Source organism: Chrysochloris asiatica, unplaced genomic scaffold (genome assembly GCF_000296735.1).
Source record: "Chrysochloris asiatica unplaced genomic scaffold, ChrAsi1.0 scaffold00009, whole genome shotgun sequence".
Classification (NCBI taxonomy): domain Eukaryota; kingdom Metazoa; phylum Chordata; class Mammalia; order Afrosoricida; family Chrysochloridae; genus Chrysochloris; species Chrysochloris asiatica.
This window is the reverse complement of record NW_006408527.1, coordinates 9,212,409-9,238,323: the sequence shown is the minus strand read 5'-3', so window position 1 is coordinate 9,238,323 and position 25,915 is coordinate 9,212,409. Positions and strand designations below refer to the sequence as shown.

The window sequence follows — 25,915 nt, the reverse complement described above, 5'->3', positions numbered from 1 at the left end:
TGCAGTGGAGGGAATTCCTTGTGGACCTATTTACGAGGGGCCAAAAGCAAAAGAAAAACAACAAAAGAAACAAACAAGGAAATAAATAATATTCCAAACCAAGACAACCGCAACAACTAAAAGCATGCAAACATGCTGGAAGCATCAGAGTCAGTAGCATGAGGCCCCCCTGAGTTCTATATCACACAGCCTAGCAGAGTGTCTTGGGAGTTGTTGTTGTTAAGTGGCTTCAAGTTGGTTCCGACCCATAGCGACCCTGTATAGGGTTTCCAAGGAGCGACTGGTGAGCTTGAACTGCCGACCTTGCAGTTCAAATGGCTTTGCAGTCTGGCACATTAACCCACAGCGCCATACTTTATTCCTGAAATTGCACAACTCTCCGCCAGCTCACTAACTCAGAGAGCAGACGGCCCTGGGGTAGGTGCACATACCAGTGTGCTGATGGCCAAACGGTTTGACTGTCCTGATGTATGTGGTGGAAGTCCTTCTAAAAATGTTGTCTTCTTTTTAATTAGGGAAAATACTTCTAGACCCTTAGTAAATATCTGCTCACTGAAGTCACAGCTGTAAAATATAGAGAGCTATCTCAGTTTGGGTAAACTGAACCCATTTCAGCCGATATAGGCTTTCGCTATCCTCCACCCACCCACTCCAGAGTCTGACTCCTTTTGTCTCCTGGTGAATCAGAGCTATTGCTGGTATGCTGAGGATGAGTTTCAAAGCATCCTTTTGGTGATCTTGCAACACTCTGTTTGATCAAAAAGAATGTGCTTTGCACAGCCAGTTTTTAGAATTGTTGTCAATAAGTTGTACACCTATAAAAAATTGAATGGGTCAAAGGTGTGTGTTAGAAACATTTGCAACAACAGCAACAAAATAGACAAAGTAAAATTTTGTTTTGAAGGGCTGTCACCTGCAATGTAGGAAGCTTAGCAGCACTCCTGACTTCAACCTTTTAGGTGTCAGTTGTTACTGTTTTTGAGTGTCATTGAGTCGGTTCCAACTCATAGTGACCCTGTGTAGGGTTTCTGAGAAGCAGCTGGTGAGCTTGAACTGCCGACCTTGCAGTTCAAACTGACTTTGCAGTCCAGTTCATTAACCCACAGTGCCACACCAGGTCTCCTAGATGTCAGTAGCATTCCCCAGTTATGACAACCCCAAAATGTCTCTAACCAAAACCCAAGTTGCCCAGTTGATTCTGACCTCATAGCGATGCTGGAGCAGAATTGTTCCACAGAGTTTTCAAGGCTGTGTGTCTTTATTGAAGAAGATTGCCATAGGTGTTGTGTTCGAATTGTTGGCATTTCAGTTAGCAGTCTAGCACGTAATCTGTTGCATTATCAGGTCACTGAAAACGGTAAAAAAAAACTAAACTCTGGAAAGTAGAACTGGAATTCACCATTCTTTCAGGTTAGGAAGAAATGTTGCTTAGTACAGCATGTAATATTTGACAGGAAAATACTGTGCTATGAAACTCTTTTCTCCACCCTCCTGTTTTCTGTGCCTCCAAGTCCAGAAATTTGTGGTCTGTTCCAACGAGAAAGATGAGCTGTTCTCCTCTTTTTGCATAGTTGTGTTTGGACCCAACACAATTGTTACATTCTTCTGGCTTCTTAAGTCTTTTTTTCTGCAACAATGTGGAGATTCCAACAATAAGGAAACAAGTAAACAGGAAGTAGGGAACATGGGGTTGGACTACCAGTGATGGATTTCATTCTAGAGGCATGGTCTGCACAAATCAATTGCCTTGGTGACATTGGAGATAGGACCTTGCTAACACATCAGGAAATGTCATCTTAATGAGTCATGCAGGTTAACCGACCAGACAAGCAAGTACTCCGGGAAGAAGAAAATACCCCTGAGACACAAAGAACCATGTCCACGAATACCTATTAGAAACTTGAAATTGGATTAGATGTTGTTACACATTGTATTGTTCAAGTTTGTTGCTGATGAGTCTGTTGCTTAAAAGACAGAACAAAAGAGACTATTCCCTTTACGTTTTCAATGATAAGAAGAGCTGTTTCAAGAACTGTATTTATTTAATGTTTTCTTCATTAATTTTTGTGTGTGTGTGTGTGGTCCTGGGTTATATGTGTTTATGTCTGTGTTTGTTGGAGTTTGAATTTTGTTCAGTTTTTTGGCAATTAGGTGCCATAATATTTTTGTGTGTGTAATTGATTTTCTCTTTGTAATTAGAAGTAGTGATTAGAGTATCTTTTGTGTTACATAACAGTTTCCCTTTGAACAACTATACTTTGTATTCTTTGTTTTTCTCCATGCAGACTTTAATGAGAATGCATGTATTATGTACCACAATTTGCCGTTACTATGGTACCCTGAAAATGAGTTATTTCTACTGCTAGAATATAATGCCCAGTGTAATAGAAAAACACAGAAAAAGAAATGGAAGGCAATGTATTTCGTATTGGTAGATACAAAGTTGTTAATAGATACTAAGTCATAATATATTTTACTTCGTCTAAGGATTTATATGAACTCCTGGTGTGTTGCTGTAGGATTAGTACTGGACTTAGAAACACAAAATCATCAGCAGTTCAAACCCACCAGCTGCTCCTTGGAAACCCTATACATGATCGCTATAAGCCTGAATCAACTCAATGGCACTAGGATTTATATAGTGGGGAAAATATGTTTTGAATCACACACAACAGAATGAAACATTGCCCAGGCTTGGGCCATCCTCACAACTATGTTTTAGTCCATTGTTTTCAATCACTTTATGAATCTATCTTGTTGGGGGTCTTTCTCTTTTTTTTGCTGCTCCTCTACTTTACCAAGTATGATATGCTTTTCCAGACACTGTTCCTTCCTGATAACATATCTAAATTACATGAGATGAAGTCTTGCCATCCTTGCTTTTAAGGAACACGGTGGCTGTACTTTTTTCTAAGACAGACCTGTTCATTCTCCTTTTGGCCATGGTACTTTGAATATTCTTCATCAACACCGTAATCCAGTGTATCAGTTCTTCTACTGTCTTCCTTGTTCATTGTCTAGCTATCACATGCATATGAGGTGATTGAGAATACCATGACTTGGGTCAGGTGCATCTTAGTTCTCAGGGGAACATCTTTGTTCTTTAATACTTTAGAAATTTTGAGCAGATTCTCCCCATTGCAGTATGCCATTCGATTTCTTGACTGCTGCTCCTATGAACATTGAGTATGGATCCAAGTAAAATGAAACACCTGACAGCTTCAATCTTTTATCCATCTATCATGATGTTATTTATTGATCCAGTTGTGAGAGTTTTTATTTTCCTTACATTGTGTTGTAATCCATACTGTAGGCTGCATTCTTTGATCTTCATCACTAAGTCCTCTTCACTTTTATATATGCATGGGTTTATTCCAAGCAAACTATGTTTAAACATGGATCTGCAATCAGTGGATGGCTGCAAACAAGTTTTCTCAGTAATATACTTGTCTGTGGACTCCTGGTGTGGTGCTGTAGGATAAGCACTGAACTGCATACATGAGATCAGCAGTTCAAACCCACCAGCTGCTCCTCAGAAACCCTATTCAGGATGACTGTGAGTTGGAACTGACTCGGTGGCACTTAACAACAGTCTCATTAGGGTGCCTTCAAAAAAGATCCAATCAAAACAGTTATTGTTGATCTTAGGTACCATTGAGTCGGTTCTGACCCATAGAAATCCTGTATAGGGTTTCCAAGGAGCAGCTGGTGAGCTTGAACCACCAACCTTGCAGTTCAAATGACTTTGTAGTCTGACGCATTAGCCCACAGTGCCACACTAGGACGCCAATCAAAACGGTGGGACAGGTCAATTCAAGACAGAGAAGTCAGCTCAGAAGGTTATGATGATTTTTGTTTTGTTTTATTGTTTCTGACAGGTAGGGGAATTCTAAATAGGTAATCTTGATAGATTTTCTTGAAGGATACAGTACAATTAAATGATCATGGAGGCTTATGAAAAGACATTTTAAGAAAACTGAAATCTGCATCGGTGAAACACAGGCCAGGAAATTATACAGAGGAATTTTTTTTTCCCGTTATGACAATTCACCTGCTCATTCTTCAAGAGTAGCAAGGCCTGTACTGTGAGAATTTTGTTGCAAAATCTTACCCATGCAACCTACAGCCCTAATCTTGCCACTTCAGATTTCTTTTTGTTCCCAAAGCTCAAATAACATTTAGAAGGAACACATTTGAATCTCTCCAGGATGTTAAAAGTGCCGTTTTGATGTGGTGTACATTGAGGAGCACAGAGTTCTTTGGGGATGTGTTAGAGAGATGGAAACACTGCCTCCAGAGTAAAATCCTAGATGATGGATAGATTGAGATATGATAGCTTCACGTTTTGATACTTTTGTTTAATGCAAGTTATTTTGTTTTTGTACCAATGCTTTTTGACTCGCCTTCTATTATATAAATACTTTACTATCCTCAGGGTGATGTAAGACAATGCCATATAGATGAAATTGGAACAATAAATCATTAAAAGAGGATAAGAAGAGAAGAAAATGGAGTTAGAAGAATTAAAGAAGATTGTTGGGAAATGTAAAATGTGATCATATAATTAATTAAATCTTCTTTGAAGAGTATAAAGATCAGAACTGACATTTCAGAGTATGGACTCATATCAGTGTAAGGCAATCTTGAGATACTCTTCCATAATGTAGAAACAAGCACAGAGTGAAAATGATGTGAGAAAATAATAAATATGAGGGATAATCATTGATTTTTTTTTTTTTTTTTTTTTTGGTATTCCTGCAGATAAAACCAAAACATTTAAAGTAGAATAATAAAAGACATAAAGAAGGAAGCTTCTTTGGGCTTAAACAGGGTAACTGCATTATAGGTAAAATGCATAGACAGAAAGCCGTATGGAGGAACATTCTGCCACAATTTTTAAATTGCTAAACAAAGAGAGAAACTATACAGGATCCAAGCAGAAAAACAGGTTATTCATAAAAAGTAAAAAGATGTCAGATGTCTGCTTGATAATACGTCATGCCCAAAGATAGTGGAACAGTGCCTACCAAGTACTGAGAGGGAATTATTATGATCGAAGAATTCTATATCCAGTGAACTTGTTTAAATGTGTTAAGGTAACAGAAGGCGTGCTCTCAAAATGCCTTGGGGTGCCTGCTTTGACCAAGCCCTCCTCTCAGATAGTCACCTTCAACCTAAAGGACCCAGGAAGTAGGTAAGCATTTGAGTCATGTGACCTTGCCATATCCAACAAGGGAAACAGATCAGAGTAGGAATGGACATCTGTAGCCAGTGAACTGTGACTTATGATCTGGCAGACATGAGCTGGACTAACTAGAGTCTTCTGCAAGGATTTTGGAATAGAGAAGACGTTGCAGTTGGTATTAAGGACGGGAGCTGGAAAGTCAGAGAGATGATGATGGTGATAACACCATGGCGAGTCAAAATGATGGCAAACTCACATTCTAGGATGAACTAAAGAGGCAAGATAGGGAAGATAAACGGGCAAGGAGAAAAGTCAGAGAAGCAGAAGAGAGACAGTAGGTGTCTTGTTTTCTTTCTGGTCTCCAGAAAGTCCTTTAAACATTTGAATTTTGTTCTGTGTCCTTACAATAAGTTCTCTTAGACACGAGTACATATCTGTTCTTCCCTGTCAAGAAAAGTTCTTACTACAAGGACATTCTCAGATAATCAAGGGCACATGAACTATATATGCCATCTTGCAGCCTTTAATTGGAAAAGTTGCTTGAAGCAAAATGAAAATTATAAGTCAAGAAATGATGGTGTCTGAAAGGATTGGACTGCTCTGTGAGACTCTCACCAGGCTTAATACCAATTTATCAGGAGAAGTTGAGGAGACTTGTCACTGGTAAGCTACCCTTACAGCATAGGCCATGACAAAGGGTATGGCGCTTCTTTTTACAGTGCTTTCTAATTGTTCTTCCTAATTTTGGTAATAATCCTGAAATCCAACATTTAAAAAAATGTTTTAGGATAGCCCTCTCTTGCAGATAGGATTTATCATCATAATTATTTGGTTTTGTTGTTGTTGTTGTTGTTGTTGTTGTCAGGTGCCATCGAGTCGGAACCGACTCATAGCGACCCCATGCACAGCAGAACGAAACAATGTCCAATCCTGGGCCAACCTCACTACCGCTGCCACACTTGACACCATCAATGATGCCACCTGACTGATCCATCTCGTTGGGTGTCTTCCTCTTTTTCTCTGACCCTCCACCTTACCCAGCATGACATCCTTCTCCAGTGACTGTTCTCTCCGGACAATGTAGTGCCATCAAGTTGGTTCCAACTCGTAGCACCCCTGTATAGGATTTCTGAGAAGCAGATGTTGGATTTGAACCACGGACCATGTGGTTACCAATCTAGTGTTTATCCTATAGCTCTATACCAAGATTCACTTATATAGTGAGTATGAATCCTTTATCAGGTTATTGTTAAGTGCCGTTGAATTGGTTCTGGACTCATAGTGACCCTGTATAGGGTTTCTGAGGAGCAGCTGGTAGGTTTGAACTGTCGACCTTTAGATTAGCAGTCCAGTGCTTATTCTACAGTGTCACACCAGGACTCCATCATAATTATAGTTGCATTTATATACAGCTTCAATAATGTAGCCAGCATCCACCTAGTGAGTCCTACTGGGAAACTGGAAAAAAAATGTTTATATAACATAATATCGATGTGGTTGGCTTTGGCAGTGGAAAAATAGGTGATTTTTGTTTTTCCTTTACGCACACACATGCATATGTGTATATAGTTATGTGTATGTGTGTGGAGGGGTTTGCTTTAATGTGAGGGGCCTCAATTTCATGAGAAAATTTCATTTTTCATGGAAAAATTCCACTATCTTTTTTTTTTTAAACCTCTTGTTGTCAAGTGAGTGAAGGTTTCTAGAGCAGTTCATCAGTTTTACACTCTACAAATCATACTTTGTTTCATTTTAATAACTGCATCCCTCAATGTAACATCACTTATCCCACTTCCTCCATATGAATTTTGCTTCCATTCCTCTGTCTTTCCCAACCCTTCCATTATTTTTTAATTCCATTTTTCTACATACTTTTGGAAGCCCTCTCATATATATTACTTTTTTTGTATCGAAAAAAAGTTATATTTAGAATTAGCCAACTGATCTCAGGTAAGATGATCCCGGTTTTGTTGGCAACATCCAAAGCATCGTAGTCAGGAGCCAGTGGAACACATGCCTCCTTTTCTCCATCAGGCCTGGTCAAGGTGTTGACCTTGGCTGTGTCAATGTCATGTAGCTTCTGCACAGTCTGTTTGATCGATCTGGGGCCTGTTGCCCTTGACCTCCACAGGGAACAAAAGTGTGTTGTTATCTTCTATCCAGCTGACTCAGTAATCAGAGGGAGCTTAATGATAGCATAGTGGTCAAGCTTGCTTCTCTAGGAGTCACACTGCCGAGGATATTTGGGCTGCCTTCAGAGTCTCGGTGTCTTGGGCCACCGGAAGGTATGTGATGTGCGGATCTTCTCTGTTTTGTGACTGTGGATGCCTTTCAGCACTGCTTTCGGCACTGTCTTCATAAAAAGTCACATGTATTATTTTTTAATGGAAAGGTCAACTTTGTATTTTAAAACATTAGGGAAAATAATAAGTGGCATTTCCAAACAAAACCGTAGTAATGGTTTAATGTTGTTTGAAACAGTCTTTGAGTTGACCTTTGACTTATGGCAATGCTATGTGTTAGAGTAGAACTACTCCATTGGGTTTTCTTGGCTATTATGTTTAAGGATGAAGTTTGCCAGGTCTTTCTTCCACAGAGCAGCTGCCAGCTGGATTCAAACTACTAGCCTCTGGATTAATAATCAATTACAAACTGCTTACACCTACTCTGCTTAGGTTCTTTGCAGGTATTGTCATCTAAATATTTCTTGGGAATCCAAAAAAGAGAGTGTGGGCTGTTTCTATTTCCTAGGTGAGAGAACTCAAGTTCTTTGAGGTTGTTGCTGTTAGGTGCCATTGTGTTGATTCTGACTCATAGTGACTCTGTACACAACAGAGTGAAATACTGCCTGGTTAGGCATCATCTTCACAATGGTTGTTACGCTTCAGCTCATTGCTGTTGCCATGGTGTCTATCCATCTCATTGGGGTTCTTCCTCTTTTTTGCTGACCCTCCACTTTGCCAAGTACAATGTCCTTCTACAGGACTGGCCCTCCTGATAACATGCCCAAAATATGAGAGACCAAGTCTTGCCATCCTTGCCTCCAAGGAGCATCATGACTGTACCTATTCCAACACAGACCTGTTAGTTTTTCTGGTAGTCAATGGTCCCTTCAAATTCTTCACCAACACCATAACTTAAATGCATCCAACTCTTCCCTGGTCTTCCTTATTCTCTGTCTAACTTTAACATGCATATGAGCAGTTGAAAATACCGTGATGTGATAGTTAAGGTTTTGTATCAGCTTGCTCTGGTAGCGTAGTGGTTTCGAATCGGGCTGTGAACCTTAAGGTCAGCGGTTTGAAACTACCAGCCACTCCGTGGGAGAAAGATAAGGCTTTCTACTCCTGTAAAGATTTACACCCTTGGGAACCCTGTACATAGTCGCTATGGGTCGGAACCGACTCGACGGCACTTAACAACAACAACAACATCAGCTTGACTGGGCCAGGATTCCCGGTAGTTTGGCAGTTGAGATGTGGTTATCAGCATGGTGAGATCTAATATAGACATAATTATAATGAGCAGACATAGTTAACTCTATGATGATTGGCTATAAGCAACCAATCAATTGAAGGGATGTTTCCTTGGGGGTTGTGACCGGCTCCCAATATAGTGAACATGCTGGAAAAGCTTGCTGTCTTTTCCTTTGGATCTAGATCTCATATTTGGGTCATCCGCCAACCTCTGATTTTTTAAATTCGAGTCAGTGCCCTCCTCTACTGTTTGTTTGCCTGTCTGGCTGCCAGGCCTTCCTTCTGATCTTGGTTGACCTGACCCGGAATTGAGACTGCTGTTTGCCGTCTGTCTGTTGATCTTGGCTCAACTGATCCAGACTTGGAACTCTCCCACCTCTACAACTGAGCTATTTCCTTGATATAAGCTTCTCAAGAGATACACCTCGAATCCTTATGTGGTGCTGTGGGTTAATGCACTCGACTGCAAAGTGATTTTGAACCACAAAGTCAGTGGTTCAAGCTCACCACTTGCTCCTCAGAAATCCTATACAGGATCTCTGTGGGTCAGAACCAACTCATTAGCACTTAACAACAACAACAAATAAATGCACACATATAAGTTTCACTGGTTTTGCTTCGCTAGAGAACCCAGTGTAAGGCATGACCTTAATCATCAAGCTGGTATCTTTGCTCTTGAACACGTAACGAATCGTGTGCAGCATATATGCCTAGTGTAATACATCATTTTGTTTCTTGACTGCTGCTTCCATGAATATTGATGGTGGAACCAAGCAAAATGAAATATTTTCTTCATTTATCATGATGTTCTTTATTCCTCCAGTAGTGAGGATTTTTTTTGTTTGTTTTTACATTGAGCAACTCATGCTGAAGGCTATCTATAGTCTTTGATCTTCATCGGTACGTATTTTAAGTCCTCTTCACTGTTAGCAAGCAAGATTTTATCATCTACATATTGGAGGTTGTTAATGACTCTTCCTCAATCCTGATGCCACATTCTTCTTCTTATAACCCAGCTTCTCAGATTACTTGCTTCACCTACAGATTCAATATGTCTGGTGAAAGAATACAGTCCTGGCACATCCCTTCCCTAATTCGTAACCACTCAGTATCGCTTTGTTCTATTCAAACAGCTGCCTCTTGGAATATGTACAGGTTCCTCATGAGCAAAATCAAGTGTTCTGGAATGCCCATTCTTCATAATGTTATCCATAACTTGTCATGATCCTCATAGTCAAAAGCCTTTGCAGAGTCAATAAAGCACAAGTAAGCATCTTCCGGTATTCTCTGCTTACAGCTAAAATCCATCTGATGCCAGCAATGATATCCCAAGTTCCATGTCCTCTTCTAAATCCATGTTGACTTTCTAGCAGTTTCCTGTCGATGTACTGTTATGACCAGTTTTGAATTATCTTCAGCAAAATATTACTTGCAAAATATTACCTGTTTGATGATTTCTGCATTCCGTTCTTTGAAATGGGCACAAATATAGATCTCTTCCAATCAGTTGGCCAGGTAGCTGTCTTCCACATTTCTTGTCATAGATAATTGTGTGCCTCCAGTGTTACATTCGTTTGTTGAAGGATTTCTTTGTGTATTCCATGAATTTCTGGAGCGTTGTTTTTTGCCAATACCTCAGTGAAATGTAGACTTCTGCCTTCAGTACTATTGGTTCCTGGTCATATTGAAATGATCGAATATCAATAATTTCTTTTGGTTCAGTGACTCCTTTTTTTTTATTTTAACAATACTAACCTTTATTAGATTATTCTTTTGGATATCTTTTGGAAATGCCAGCATTTTAGTAAATGTATTAACTAGTGTGATATACATTCCTATTACTCTTTTTCTGCCATCTTCTTTTGATACTTTCTGCATCATTCAATATTTTGCCCATAGAATCCTCCAGTATTGAAAGTTGAGGCTCGAATTTTTCTTCAGTTCCTTCAGCTTAAAAAATGCTGAGCTGTTCTTCCTTTTTGGTTTTCTAATTCCAGGTCTTCGCACATTTCATTGTAATACTTGACTTTGTCTTCTCGAGCTTCCCTTTGAAATTTTCTGTTCAACTCTTTGACTTCCGCATTTCATTTGCTTTAGCATCTTTACACTAGTGAGCAAGTTTCAGAGTCTATTCTAACATCCATTTGGCCCTTTCTTTCTTTCTTTTTTTCTACCTTTTGCTTTCTTCCTGTATTATGTTCTTGATGTCATTCCACAGTTCTTCTGGTCTTCAATCAACGGTGTCTGATACATCAAATATATTCTTGAGATGGTCCCATAATTCTGGGGGGATATGTTAAATGTCATATTTTGAATCATGAACTTGTTCTAAATTTCTTCAGCTTCAGCCTGAATTTCCATATGAGCAATTGATGGTCTATTTCACGGTTGGCTCTGGGCTCTGTTTGGCTGATGATACTGAGCTTTTCTACTGTTTCTTCTAACAGCTGTAGTCAATTTGATTCCTGTGTATTCAATCTGGTGAGGTCTGTGTGTATAATTGCCTTTTATGTTGTTTTAAAGGAATATTTACAATGAGTAAGTCGTCTCTTGCAAAATTCTGTCGTGTAATTTTAGGTATCATTTCTATAACAAAGGTCATATTTTCCAACTGTTGTTCCTACCTCTTTGTTTCTAACCTTTGCATTCCAATAACCAATAATTTTCAGTACATCTATATTGTATGTTTGATCAAATTTTGACTGAAGAAGTTTGTAGAATTCTTCAATTTCATCATCACTGGCTTTAGTGATTGGTGTGCAAATTTGAGTAATAGTGGTATTAACTGATTTTCCATTTATCACAGACAGTGTTGTACTTCAAGGTAGATCTTGAAATGTTTGTTTTTTATAATAAATGCTACTCTTTTTCCTTCTCCTATTGTTTTTGGCATAGTAAACCATATGATTGTCAGACTCAAAATGACCAATACCAATACCAATTCACTAGTGCCTAGAATATTGATCATTATGCATTCCTTTTCATTTTCTGACACCTTCCGATTTTCCTAGACTCATACATTCTGTGTTCCAATTATTAATGGATGTTAGCAGCTGTTTCTCTTCATTTTCAGTTGTGCCCCATCAGCAAATGAAGGTGCTGAAAACTACTCCATTCGCGTCATCATGGCCAACTGTATTTTGCAGTGACTGCTCTTCCTCAGTTGCATTTGAGTGCCTTCCAATCTGAGTGGTTTATCTTTGGCACTATATCTGACAATATTTGAGTGCTATTCATACTGTTTTAATCTTCCAGCACTATATCTGACAATGCTCGGCTGCTATTCATAATGTTTTCAGTGGCTAAACTGGAAGGAAAAACTATTATTAGAAGTAGTCTGTGTCTCTTTCTTCCTAGTCTGTCTTAGTCTGGAAGCTCTGCTAAAACTTGTTCACCATAGGTGACAGTACTGGTATTAAAAATATCAATGGCATAGCTTCCAGCATCATAGCAATACACAAGCCACTACAACATGACAAATTGACAGATGAGTGGCGGTCTTTGGGGTTAAAGACTTTAAAGGTCTCTCAAATAGTAAGTGGCAGAGATGAGGATTTGAACGGAGGGTTACTTCACTCCAAAGGGTCCTCTTTCTTAATATACTAGAGATAGTGATGAGACCTGGACAGATTGTTTCACAGCCCTGGGATTGATCACTATGAAGGAAAGTTGATGCATTGTTCCCTGTGTGTGCCAGGCAAGCCATGTAAGCAGAACTCCTCCCCCACCCACACCCCCAGTCTTCCAGGCTGGCCAGGGGAGTCTGTCATAGTCTACCCTAGTGGTTTTCTACTGTCATTGTTTCCTAGGGCTATCATAACAAAACTCCACAAAGTACATGGCTTTAAAGAACAGAAATGAGTTTTCTCACTGTTCCGAGGCTGGAAGTCCAAATCAGAATATCAGCTTGTTGATTTCTTCTGAGGGTTCTGAGAGAGAAACTATTCATACCTCTCTCCTAACTTCTGATGGCGTCTGGTAATCCCTGGTGTTCTTTTGCTGCTTATACATGCGTTTGCCTCCTATATCGTATGACATCTGTCTTCTGTGTGTCTGTCATGCCTGTCATTTTTTTAAGACTCCACTCAGAAGGAGTTAGGATTAGGAATCACCTTATTCTGATATGACTACATTCACTTGACCGAAACATCGACCAAGAAAAACCCACTTCCCCACATTCACTGATTCAAGGTTTAATACTTCAGCCTATTTTTTGTGGGGGCACAATTCAACCCATAGCACCCCTACTGCACAAATGTCTGAACAGTTGGTAGATTCATTTCCCTCCATCTTCCCACTTTGTTTTCTTTCTCTCTTCCCTCTTATATCCTCTCAGCTGTTTTCTTCTGCCCCCAGCTTTCTGCTTTTTGGGTGGCAAAGGAGCTGTAATTCAAACCGCTTCCAGATGGGTGAGAGAGGAAATTGTCACTGTTGATAGAAAGGATGCCTTTGATTCCTTTTAGACCTTGACTACTCTGCTGATCCATCTGCCACCCTCTCACCACCCTCAGGCAGGGAATTAACAGGTGGGAGAGGGAACTTATCCTCCAGCTGCCCACATTTCTTGCTGTCACCTAAACTCCAGGTTTGCCAAGGAAAGAGTCATCTCAGTGGTGTTAATGTATTTGAAAACACATCTTGATTCATCTGTGATCAAGCAAGTGTATTATTTTCTTTCTTGGCTCTGTTATTTCTGTGTTAGATTTAGGAAATTAATAAAATGCTAAATCGTTTTTCCTCCTTTTTCAGGGCCTTGTTTAAAAAAATCAATGTTGTCTTAAGTCATGTTTCATGTCCATAATACATCTACAATGCATATATATTTGTGTCTACTGTTTTTTGTTTTTTTTTTGTTTACTTGCCTTGTTCTACAATTACAAAAAGTTTAGGGATTGGTCTCAGAAACAGGTTACCTACAAAGGTGGATTAACATGGCATTGCTGTTCACAGGCAAGCATCATGGGGTGAAATTACATTTACTTTACCGTAATGACCAGAGTAACGCAAAACACCAAGGCTGCTTCTGGATGCCAGTCCTGCTGAAAAGGAGAAAGTATGTTTTGTGCATTGATGGTTAGAAACTAAGAGAATATCTGTTTTTGAAAAGCAGGTATGCTTTGAAGGAAAAGAAATTCAGCATATTTATTAAATTAGGATAACTGGGCATAGGGATGGTGGTGGTTGGGTGCCATGGACTCAGTTCCAACTCATTATGACCCTTTATAGGGTTTCTAAGACTGTAAATCGTTACAGGAGCAGAAAGCCTTATCTTTCTTCCATGCAACAGCTGGTAGATTCGATCTGCTGGCCTCACAATTAAACAACCCATTTTGCAATCCACTATACTATCAGGGCTCTTTGGGCATTGGGAGAAAGGGACTAATTTCACAATTGGATGGTTCTACATACATTATCAGCAAAATTAAATGGGTCATTCAAGTAATTTCTCCCAATTTTTCTAAGACTCTCATTTCTTATTCCTTCCCCCCTTTAATTCCTGTGCTGACTGTGTCCTGTCTCCATAGAACTCTTCTCAGTAAATTCTGTATTATTACCTACTTTATTTTGCCCTTTTATAAAGTCCATCTTTCCCACTATCTTATCACCATCTTAAACATGTGGTTAAGAAGGATCTTTCCCCAAAATCTAATCTTCACGAGTTGTTATTTTAGTAAATGGTCCGATCACATCTGTTACATGCCCTAGAGTCTACCTCATCCCTAAACCAATCCATCACCCAGTCTGTTGATTCTACATAACTAATATCTCCCAAATTTTCATGCTGTTTCTAAATCTCTGTCATTATTGTCATCTCTTCTCTGGACAACTGAAATAGTTTCCTGTGTGGTCAACCTCCATTCTGTCTCCCCTGCCACTCTCAATCCATCCTTCATGTAGTAAGGAGAATGTCATTTCTTGAAATTCTAACTTGCCTCTTCTTTTTTTCCCCTCCTAGTTAAGTTTCAGTCGAGGTGCTTCCTCCTGGATTATGCCATCCTGGTCTTTGCCAATTTGTAATTAAACTGATTAATTCTGGTAATCATCTCTGTGTGTCTGCTGTGTGCCAGGCAACACATTGAGTGTTGGGGACATAAAAATAGAGAAGACATGGTCCCTGAACCAAAAGGCATCCATAGCTTATCAGAACATAATTAAGTGTGATTCTAGTGATAGGACAATACTGAAGAGGAGACATCAACTCAGTTATAGGGAACATATAAGAGACTGTAAGACCAGGAGCTCTGGTAGTGTAGTGGTTATGAATCGGACTGCGAACCTCAAGGTCAGCAGTTCGAAACTACCAGCTGCTCTGCGGGAGAAAGATGAGGCTTTCTGCTCCTGTAAAGATTTATAGCCTCGGAAACCCTGTTCAGGGTCGCTATGGGTTGGAACCAACTCAACGGCACTTAACAACAACAACAAGACCAGGACTGGATTTGAAGATTTGCTTGTGATTTCATCAGACATGGTAGACAGGAGAAAGAACATTGCTGGAAAAGAGTAGAGATTGAAAAATGGGAGGGTGGGTATCCTGAGTATCCATTTGGGAAGAGCAAGGTCCAGGTTGCTGGAGCAGAGGGGGTTAGACTTGTGTGATGTGCTATGGGGAGGTGAGAGGGAATACCAGATTGTGAGAGTCTTGAGTGACAGGCCAGACAGCCAGGACTTAATTCTACTTAGGTGGTGAGGAACCGCTGCATGATTTTAAACATAACCATAATCAGATTTGTGTTTTTAAAATGATAACTCTAGTTTGTTGTAGAGATTGTGGGGCATCTGATGGTAGTAAGGATGGAGTCAAAAGATGAGTAAGGGGATTGTTGCAGTGATCTGGGTAGCAAATGAGAAGGGTCTGAATGGTTGCCATGAAAATAGGAATGGGAATGATGGGATGGTTTGAGAGTTGTTTTGAAAGTTGAAATGGCAAGATGTAAATTTTTTTTTTAAAGAAACGATTGTAAATATATAAAGATAATATTTACCATTTCAACATTCTACACATGTACAATTCAGTGACTTCAACTGTTTTCCATCATGTTATAAAACTATCACTATAATCCATATTCTTTAAACTGAATGAGTGCACGTCCATCTTCCCGTCTATCCTTGCTATCCCTGCTAACCTCTAATAAACTTAGGTCTGTGTATATATTTGCCTGTTCTAGGTATTTCACGTATGGATAATAATATAACCTTTGAGGATTAACAACTTCTTTATGGATATAAATGACAGGAAAGTTGTGTCCAGAATGGTTTGGTGGATTTTAGTTGGGGTGAACTGATAGATAATGAAACTTGGAATTTACCCCAAATCAAGACTTCTCTGGATCTTTTAAAATGGTCCTGGATGACTTTACTAGTCGTAGGTAGCAGGATGGGTTGAAATGTCATACAGAGATTTAAAGTGAACAGATTACAAGAAGAAAAAAAAAAGTTTTTAATTTGAATAGGAGCTAAGCAGATATTTGAATAAGTTCCCTGTGAACATGAAATTATTAGACTTGTTAATGGTATGAACAGCCAATTGCAGGGGCATGTGTAATCCCATTAAGAAAATAGATCTTCAGCCCCAAAGGACCACTCAAGCTAATGGTGATATGAACGCATCGTTCTTACTGCTCATTAAGGTAGACCCTAAGGGCCTCTATCTGGCAAGACTCCAATCATTCAGTTACTATTTTTACTCTCTAAAACGTATTGGACACCTATTGTGTGCATAACGTTGAGCTAGGAGTTGTAAGAAATACGATTGAGTCGTGAAATTTTCATTTCTTCTAATGCTTCTGGTAATTCAGACTCCCCATGTGTCCCTCAAATAGCTTTAATTTGTAAATTTGACCATGTCCCTCGGTGACTCCAGAGCCTCCCTCAAGGACCCATTTTCCTCTGCTGATATTGAATCCGGGATATTTGAATGCATATATCACACCACAAAGGTGGTGGTTCTCAAATATGTGCAGAGAGCTGATTGGCTCTGGCATGTTAGTTGGCATTAAAAAGGTCAAAGCATGGAAATACTCAAGGTAGATTTTACACAAAACAGGTTTGGGAGAAGACTGATGGGATGGCTGCATGATTTATTAACTCATTCCACACCTTACTATGCTCACTGTAGTTGGAATGGATGGACCCTCTTTGGGGAGTCACCATTGTCTTATTGAACATTTCCATTCTGTTCTCGATGCTCACTCATGGGCACCATGGGTCACCTGGAAAGAGCTCCCAAGAACATGTAGCAGAGGGGTCAGACCCCCCTCCCCTTTCTTTTTTTTTTGTTAACCAAAGCCAGTGTAATAGCGGTGAACTGCAGCCAGATCTTGGCCACTGTTGGAGATATGGCAGGTGCATGCTGTGGTACTCAGGGGGAAGCATGGTATATGGAGAGAGCATTGTTTGAGAAGATGCAAGGATTAATAAAAAGAGAAATTGCCTTTAAAAACTTCAGCCCTAAAGCCTACAGCAAGGCTTAGAACAGAGAAGGTGCTTAATAATTCCTTGTAAGGTGTATGAGTAAATGGATGAGTCAGGGGCCAAGCCAAGTACTTTATTAGGAAGCAGGGAACTGCATGGTGCTAGAGAGACAGGTGGGTAGAGATGGTGGGGGTAGGGATCCAACTTCATCTTGATGCTTATGCTATGTACAGAGTCCCTGGTTCTCCCTGATGCTTTGGCCATCTGGCAACAGACTAGGTATAGACTCTACTCAGTAGGTATTCTGAACTTTACTGCTACGTCGCATTGCTGAAGGCTTGGGCAGGGCTTCCTGGTCAATGACAGTGCAGTGGTTAAGAATGTGGATTCTGGAAGCTGACTCCCAGGTTTCAGACTTCCTACTGTGTTATCTAATTAGATATTATCTAATCTCTGTGCCTCTGTTTTGTCAACTGTAAAATAGAGGTAATGATATCACCTACCTCCTAGAGTTGTCATGGGGGTCAAATACATATGAAGTGCTAAGAGAGGTGTTAATGGTGTCCTTGTCGTTGTTATTAGGCTGTGAACTGCAAGGTCAGCAGTTCGAAACTACCAGCGGTTCCGCGGGAGAAAGATGAGGCGTTCTGCTCCCGTAAAGATTTACAGCCTCGGAAACCCTGTGGAGGGTCTATGAGTCAGAACTGACTCCACAGCACTTAACAACAACAACAACAACAAGGGAAGAAGGAGCAGACATTGTCTTTTATATATTTTCAACCCAGGGTTAAGTTCTTAGAATGAAAGATCAGTAAGGACCTGTTGGCATGGGGGGAGGCTTTTGGGGAAATGCATTCTGTTGATTTCTGTGAACGAGACTTGGAGAATGTGGTCTTATGTAGAAGCTTATGTTCCTAATCCGTGGTCCTCAAGGAAGTTCACAGTAAAAGGGTTGGTTAGGCTCTGTGAACTGACACTGATGAGCAGCAGCGCAGGAAGAGGGCCCATCCAGAGCTCTAGTTGGTTCTCAAAGGCCACTTAATGGGAGGCATTCATCTGCCTGAGGACTCCAGCAGCCCAAAGATCTGAGTTTGAGATTAACCATTAACTTGGGAGCATTGGTCTTGGGCAGATGGGACTTTGTTTTTCTTGCCTATAAAATGATCAGAGAAATAATTCCCTGTTTACTCTGTGCTTTATTCTGTTTGGTTTGGTTTTGAGATGCAGTTGAAACCATATTTGACTTATAGCAATTCCATGTGACAGGGTAAACCTACCCCGTGGAATTTTCTAGGCTATAATCTTTGTGGAAGCAGATCTCCAGGCCTTTCCCCCTGAGTGGGTTAGAACTGCCCATCTGTTGGTTAGTAGCTAGACACTTAATTGTTGTACCACTAGTGTGCTTTGTGACATTACTGTTATTGTAGTTGTTCTTTATAGGAGCAGATAGCCTCATCTTTTTCCTGAGGAGCAGAAGATGGGTTTGAAATGCCAACCTTGTGGTTAGCAATCTGGTGCTTATTATACGGCACCACCAGGGCTCCTTAAGCAATAAGCAATATTTTGTTGATAAATGCCATCAAGTCTCTTCAGACTCATGGCGACCTGTGTAGACTTTCCATGTAGCAACTGATGGGTTTGAACTGCTGACCCTGTGAATAGCAGCCCAGAACCTGTTCAAAAACACCACAGCAGGATTCCTAAGTATTATTAGAAAATAAAAATAAAGGAAACAATGGAGGGGATTGTAACCATAGCAATGAAACGATATATGATAGGATGAATGTAAAACTAACGTAAACTATGTAAACTATCACATAATTCACAATAACACATTAAAAGAAAAATGAAGGAAACGGTTTGAAAAGGCTTAGATATTCATAAATGCAGTACATTTCATAGTTAAATTAGACCACACTAGTCACTGCATTACGCTTTTTAAGAAAGCGTAATGTCATCTCTCCTGGGCCACATGTAGCATCATTTCATCAGGGCAAGAACTGAAGGTGTTTTCTGTCTACTTCCGTCACCACTCTTCCCATGCACCATGTTGACCTCCAGCTGTGGCCTTCTGTGCTCTTTCCTCGAGTGCTTTTTCTTCTTACCTCCCAATATCTAAACGCCACTCATCCTTGAGCCCAGCTTGTGTCTCAATCCTCTGCTCAAGCTGTTTGCTGATTCCAGCCATACAGAGCTTTTTCTTTTCTGTGACACACAGAGAAACAAGCACAGCCTCACAGCACTTGATCTGAGTGGACTTACCCACCCAGTTACACAGAAATGGGCATGAGTAGCTTGGTAAGGGTGAGCAAGTCCCCTTTTAGACATAACTTGGTTCCTCCCCTACAGAGCTAAGTGGGGTTCTTGTATAGGTGGAGGGGACTGGGTCACCTCAAATCTGGTCTTGTTGTTTAGTGTTTACTATCTATAAATAATAACAATGATAGATACAGATAAATAATAGTAACTTACTATTTGCCTTCTACAAATTTAATTGCCAACGCTGTGTGTCTTATTTGAAGGTCCCAGTCACATGAGATATGAGAGTTGTCATGTCAGCAGTCTCACGATTGCTTGGGATTTAGAGCACGCCTGTATGTACACATCCTCACACAATTCAGAACCGTAGTTAATAATGTGTAATTCAAAAGCAGTGTGTTGGAGAAAAGACATTAAGAGAATATTACAGTAGAAAAAGTACTTTGGAGCTTGAGATTGGAATTTCAACTCTGCCTTTTGCTCTCTATGTGTTCTTGGGAAGGTTATTTAAGCTCTCTGAGCCTGTTTTGTCAATTGTAAAATTGATCTCCACTTCAGGATTGTTGTATAACTTACATGATATTAAGCTATGAGTACAGTGATGGGCACATAGTAAGACATTCAGTAAGCGGTTTTTCAGTATCTTTATCCTCCTGAAAAGGTAGACTAGAAGAAGGTGTGGAAACAAACTACTTCTAACTGTTGGGAGTTCCTGGGTGGTGCAAATGATTAATGCACTTGGCTGCTAACCGAAAGGTTGGAGGTTTCTAGTCTACCCAAAGATGCCTTGGGAGAAAGTCCTAATGATCCTAGTTATAAAAAACCAGCCATTGAAAACTCTGTGGAGCCAAGATCTACTCTGACATACACAGGGTCACCCTGTGTTAGAATTGACCTAATGGAAACTGGTCCTAGTAACTCCATTGAAACCCAGCATTTACTTCTTACAGGTTTTCTTAATCTTTGAAAGTGAGGATTTCTTAAGTAAGGGTGACATTTTCTTATAAAGGATCGATTCAGAGCAAATGGAAACAGATGATGTTAAGAATTGTAATATTAGCCAGAGTTTGGGCTTCAGCCTTGTGACGCTTTCCAGAACGATGAAGGCATAGGGGAGGAGTACAAGAATTAAAGTGAACAGTGGTAAATACTATTATCTATACAATCCTCTGGTAGCGTAGTGGTTACGAATCGGGCTGCGAACCTTAAGGTCAGCGGTTCGAAACTACCAGCTGCTCCGCGGGAGAAAGATGAGGCTTTCTACTCCCATGAAGATTTACACCCTCGGAAACCCTATACAGGGTCGCTATGGGTCGGAACCGACTCGATGGCAAATAACAACAACAACATACAATCCTGCAGTAACGGTGATCTACGGATAGAAACATGGATAGATACGCAGGCTGAACTGGTACGGGAGGGCGAGTGGGTGTGTACCCACAAATAGATAACGTTTGACAGAGGATATTTGTACATGGTCTTTACCTTGCTGCTGGAGCATTGCTGTTAAGTTCCATTGAGTCAATTCCAACTCAGAGCGATCCTGTGCAGGATTTTCTAGGAGCAGTCATAGGTTTGAATTGCCAATCTTGTGGTTCACAATCCGGTGTTTATCCTACATTGCCATACCAGGAGTCTGTGGGGAGCATTATTGTTGTTGTTAAGTACTGTTGAGTTGTTTTCAACTTATATAGAGACCCTGCATAGGGTTTCCAAGGAGTGGCTGATGAGTTTGAACCACCAACCTTGTGATTTAAACCAACTTTGCAGTCCAGCACTTTATTCCACAGCACCACATAGAGGGAACCATTATAAAACTTATTGCTATTATTGTTAAGTGCCGTCAAATCTGTTCTGACATGTAGCAACCCTGTGTAGCGTTTCCGAGGAGCAGCTGGTGTATTTGAACCGCCAACCTTGTGGTCCAATGCATTATCCCACAGCACCACAAGACATTGCAGATACCTTGAGGGAATGATTTTTCTGGACCTAGGAACCCGGAGCTGTAGTCTTGGAAGAAACCATGGTCAATTGGCATGATGACATAATCCACAAAGATAATGTTCTACATCCTACTTTGGTGACTAGTGACTGGGATCTTAAAAGCTTGTGAATGGTCATCTAAGGTGCAACTATTGGTCTCTCCCTGTCGAGAGGAAAGAAACATGATGTAAACTGAAGTCACTTGGAAACAATTAATCCAAGTGGAACACATGAACATCAGTCATCTGACCTCGGGACCAGAAGAACTAGATAGTTCCCGCCTATCCCTATCAACTGCTCTGAGAGGGATCTCTTTAGAAAGTCCAGGATAGAATGGGAGGAAATGTGGAACAAAACTCAAAATGAAAAAAGAAGACCAGGCTTACTGGTCAGATAGAGACTGGTGGAACTCCAAGACGATGGCCTGATGTCACCCTTCGGGTCTGGAACTAAACTCACCTCTATGACTCATCTTTCAGCCAAGCAATAGATTGGAATATAGGGAGAGGGAGGACAACAACACTAATGAGTTACACACATGATAGAATGGTCAACCTTTCAAGGTCAAAAGGACAGCGTTTACCCAAGAACAAAATTTAGAAGAGGTGGGGAAAAGGAGGAATGGAGACAAGAAACAAAAGGAGAAAATGGAATAAGTGATGTTACTTTGAGGAGCTTATTGTCACTGAGATGAAACACATTTGTTGATAGTAAAACTGATGATCTGTTCTATAAACTGTCACTTAATTTACAATAAAAAGTAAAAACATAAAAGAATGGAACATTAGCCAGAGTTTGCACTTCAGCAGTTGCATTTTCCAGAAGTCTCTAGTTCTTTCTAGGATATAATATTACACTCCAGGGATCAAAAGTAAGTGCTGATGGAAAAATTTTGGAACAAATAAATAGTGATTGTTGAACATGATGAATATATTTAATGTATATTACTTACTGTACATGTAAAGATTGTTAAAAGGGCAAATGTTTTGTGACCTGTATGTTAACCACATTTAAAAAAACAAAACAAAAAAACCCCACTAATATAATTAGTGCTTACAGAGTTTCTTTAGTGCATCCTCATGGCAACACCCTATGGAAATGCCAACAGTGATCCAAAGCCATCTTCTTACTCTTCACTAGGAGCAGATGGAAGGAGGGAAGCCAGCATTCCTCACCATTATTCTGATGATACTGAGCCATTCTGAGAGACATCTCAGATCTAGTAATTATTCTGAAAGCTCTAAGCCTGCCAGAAGATTGGTAGTTTTGTGTTGTGTTTTGTTTTGTTTTAATGGTGTTTCTGAGCAATCCCCCTAAGAGAGGGAGCTGGGAGGTTTGGCTCCAGGGACCAGCCAACAATGACTTTAAAGTGATTAATGTTTTCCCCCTTCATTATTCAAGATAAAACTTTATCATCACAAGGAACTACTTAATCAAAATGCCAGGAATCCTCTAGGTTATAAGAAATTTATTGTAACGATTCTTTTTTTTGAATTGCAAGTCATAAAACCATTTTAAACTTTAAATGTCATAGCAGCATTAATGAATGACTTACTGAGGGGAAAACAAATTGGTCTATCAGCTTCCAGTTGCATGGATAACAAAGGTAGTTAGAAGAAGCTTTTGCCTTTATAAACAGATCTGGTGGCTTTACACAGACAAGAGGCTCATTCAAAAGTTCTGTACTGTTGAAGTTTTGGAAAGTGAGCCTAACATTTTCCGTCACTCTCAAGGCCATTTCAGTTATGCCTGAGCTATGATTTTCCACAAAGTGGCTAAAATAGTCTGATAGAAAAGCAAGCTGTTCCTACTGACAGGCAACTGCAAGGCTAAGAGTTCAATTTCCTTCCTTTCTGCTTCATAAACCAGGAGTAGCAATTTTTAGACAAAGTTCTGATATCGCGTTGTTCCATCAGAATTATTGATTGTCTTGTGAGTATTTTTCTTCCCATTCATATCCCTGATGACAGCTCTAACATTTTATTTCTTTGGATAAACAAAACTGTGGCGCATGAGGGTGATGCACAGAGCAGAAATACATTTTGAGAAAACTCCTCAAGGCAATGGGATTTTCCATAGCGATTCATTCCCCAGTACCTTTAGTAAACTTCCAGTGAGTTTGGGGAGAAAGTTTGGATCTTTGGCAAATCATTAGCACTTTGTTTGCTTAAGATGTAAGTAACTTACAGGTCAAATTTATCTCCTTCTGAGATGTCCTTCTCAAAAACCGCTGCCTGTGCTTTGTCCCTGGCCAAGAGAGTGTCTCTGGGATATGAACTCTGAGGTGGAGATTTGCTGCATGCAGTTAGTCTGAGGGGAGTGGGGAGGGAAGTCCCTGGGTGGTACAAGTAGTTGACATGCTTGTCTGCTAACTGAAAGGTTAGTGGTTTGAGTCCACCCAAAGGTACCTCAAAAGAAAGGCCAGTTAATCTACTTCCAAAAAGTCAGCCATTGATAACCTTATGGGACAGAATTCTACTCTTACACACATGGATCATCATGCCATGGAACTGATTCCACAGTAACTGGCTAATTTTACTTGCGAATGCTCACCTTTGAACAACTGTGAGGGCATAAAGGAGGCAAGATTGATAATGGGTTAATCAACTCCACAGGTAGCTCTGGATTTGCGATATCCTTAGGTGGTGTTCTGCCTTGGGAAAAGGGACTTGAGTCTTTATAATCTCCCCTATTGACCAGTTATTGTATGTGGGCAGCCTCCTGGGAGGAGCTGTATCCTTGAGTGGGGCCTTTCTCCCTGACTTGAGGGTAGCTTCCAGAGTAGAACTCAGCCTCCAGTCATCCCCCACAAACACAGCCAGGAAATGTGGACTCCCCCCTTGTTTGCATGGTGGGCTTGTATCTACAGACATCATAATTCCCTTTGAGAATCTCTTCTTGACTATACAGCCTTATAGGATAACACATTGGGCCCCACCTCTGTGTGAATATGCTGTTTCTCTGCTGGTTTGTGAGCTTTCTGAGGGCAGCAAGCAGTTCTCCTTCTCCCATCCCAGCGCTTAGTGCAATACTTGTGTTTAGGAAGTACTGGTTGATGAAGTGTGATTCCATCTTTATCCTCGTGATTGCACAATTGTCTTAGCTTGTTCCATTGGCATTCATCTGCCCAGAAACTTCAGCATCTTCTTACTGCTGCATCATCCTCTGAGGGCCTACAGAGAGGAGAGGAGGATGGGTTTCTAGAGTTTTCATTCCTCTACTGGCCCCATTGCCACCCAGAAGAAAGGAGCCACAGCAGGACAGTCCAGTTCTGGCCTCTATGCTGAATTTTCCATAAGTGGTCACTTACTCGTCTTCAGCTCTCTGTGTTCATGGCCTTTAGTAAGTGGCTTCCAGAGAGATTGGGAGTGATAAATGCTACTTGCTTCCCTATACTAAGGAACCCTCCAGACAGAGGAGAAAGACATTATTTCTTCTGTTGAAGAGCTTCCAAAATCATGATTGAAGATAGACATACACACACAAGAAGACAGAGATACTTGAGAAACATGAGTAAGTGCAAACTCCTCTACATTTTGAAGTAATCTCTTGCTTAGCTGTGGAGTTTCACAGCCTCTGCCAAGCTTCTTCCCAGTTCCTGCTCGATGCTGTCAGAGCGTCATACTGTCATACAGTGCTCTTTTCTGAGGCCAGAGTTAAGCATCTTGGTGTTCAGGCCTAGCTCAGGGCTTTGCAAATCACTTCTCTGTGGGTTTTTGTCTCTTCCTCTGGAAGTGGAGATCTCCTCAAAGCTGCTGGATGCAAATCTGCTCCTGGCTCTTCCCTCACTCTCCTTGTGGTCTGCAGGCCCTGGTTCCTCCCAGTGCTAATCTGCCTCATTACTCTCCTGCTCCCACCCACTGCTGTCTGGGGTTGATGTGTTATTAGAAAAGGCCCTGAAATTGTTTTCTCCCCTGCATAAAATATTCATCACTTGGATTTGTATTATCATTGAGAATTTCAAGTGAACCAGACTCCCTTTAAATTCTCATGCATCTTAAGCACACAGAGCTTTGCAGTGAGTACAACCAAGGGCTGATGGATTTGTTAGCACTGTGGAGGAGCAGAGAGAGTAAAGGGAAAGCCAGTGCTTTTTAAACCCGGTGTTTTCAGAAAGAGATGAGTGTTATTAGGTGCCATCTCACAGTTCCAACTCAACAGCGACTCTGTGGACAACAGAATAAAACACTGCCCAGTCCTGTGCCATACTCATGATTGTTGTTACACATGAGTGCATTGCTGCTGCCACTGTGTCCAGCTCATTGGGGTCTTCCTCTTTTTTTTTTTTTTTTGTCAACCCTCCACTTTACCAATCATGATGACTTTCTCTAGGAACTGGTCACTCCTGATAATATTCCCAAAGTATGAGAGATGAAGTCTGGCCATCCTGGCTTCTAAAGAGCACTCTGGCTATACTTCCAACACAGATTTATTTGTTTGTTTTTCTGCCAGTCCATGGTACTTTTAATATTCATCTTCAACACCATAACTCAAATGCATAGATTCTTCTAAGGTCTTCCTTATTCATTGTCCAACTTTCACATGCATATGAGGTTATTGAAAATACCATGGATTGGGTCAGGTACACTGTCATCTTCAC

At 40.5% G+C, this 25,915-nt stretch overlaps 1 protein-coding gene across 1 annotated transcript in view; it reads left to right on the top strand.

Annotated features, from left to right (window-relative positions):
• The window catches only part of HHAT (hedgehog acyltransferase), a 501,005-nt gene that overhangs the window by 313,235 nt on the left and 161,855 nt on the right, over positions 1-25,915 (top strand). The gene's annotated exons all lie outside the window — the stretch shown is intronic.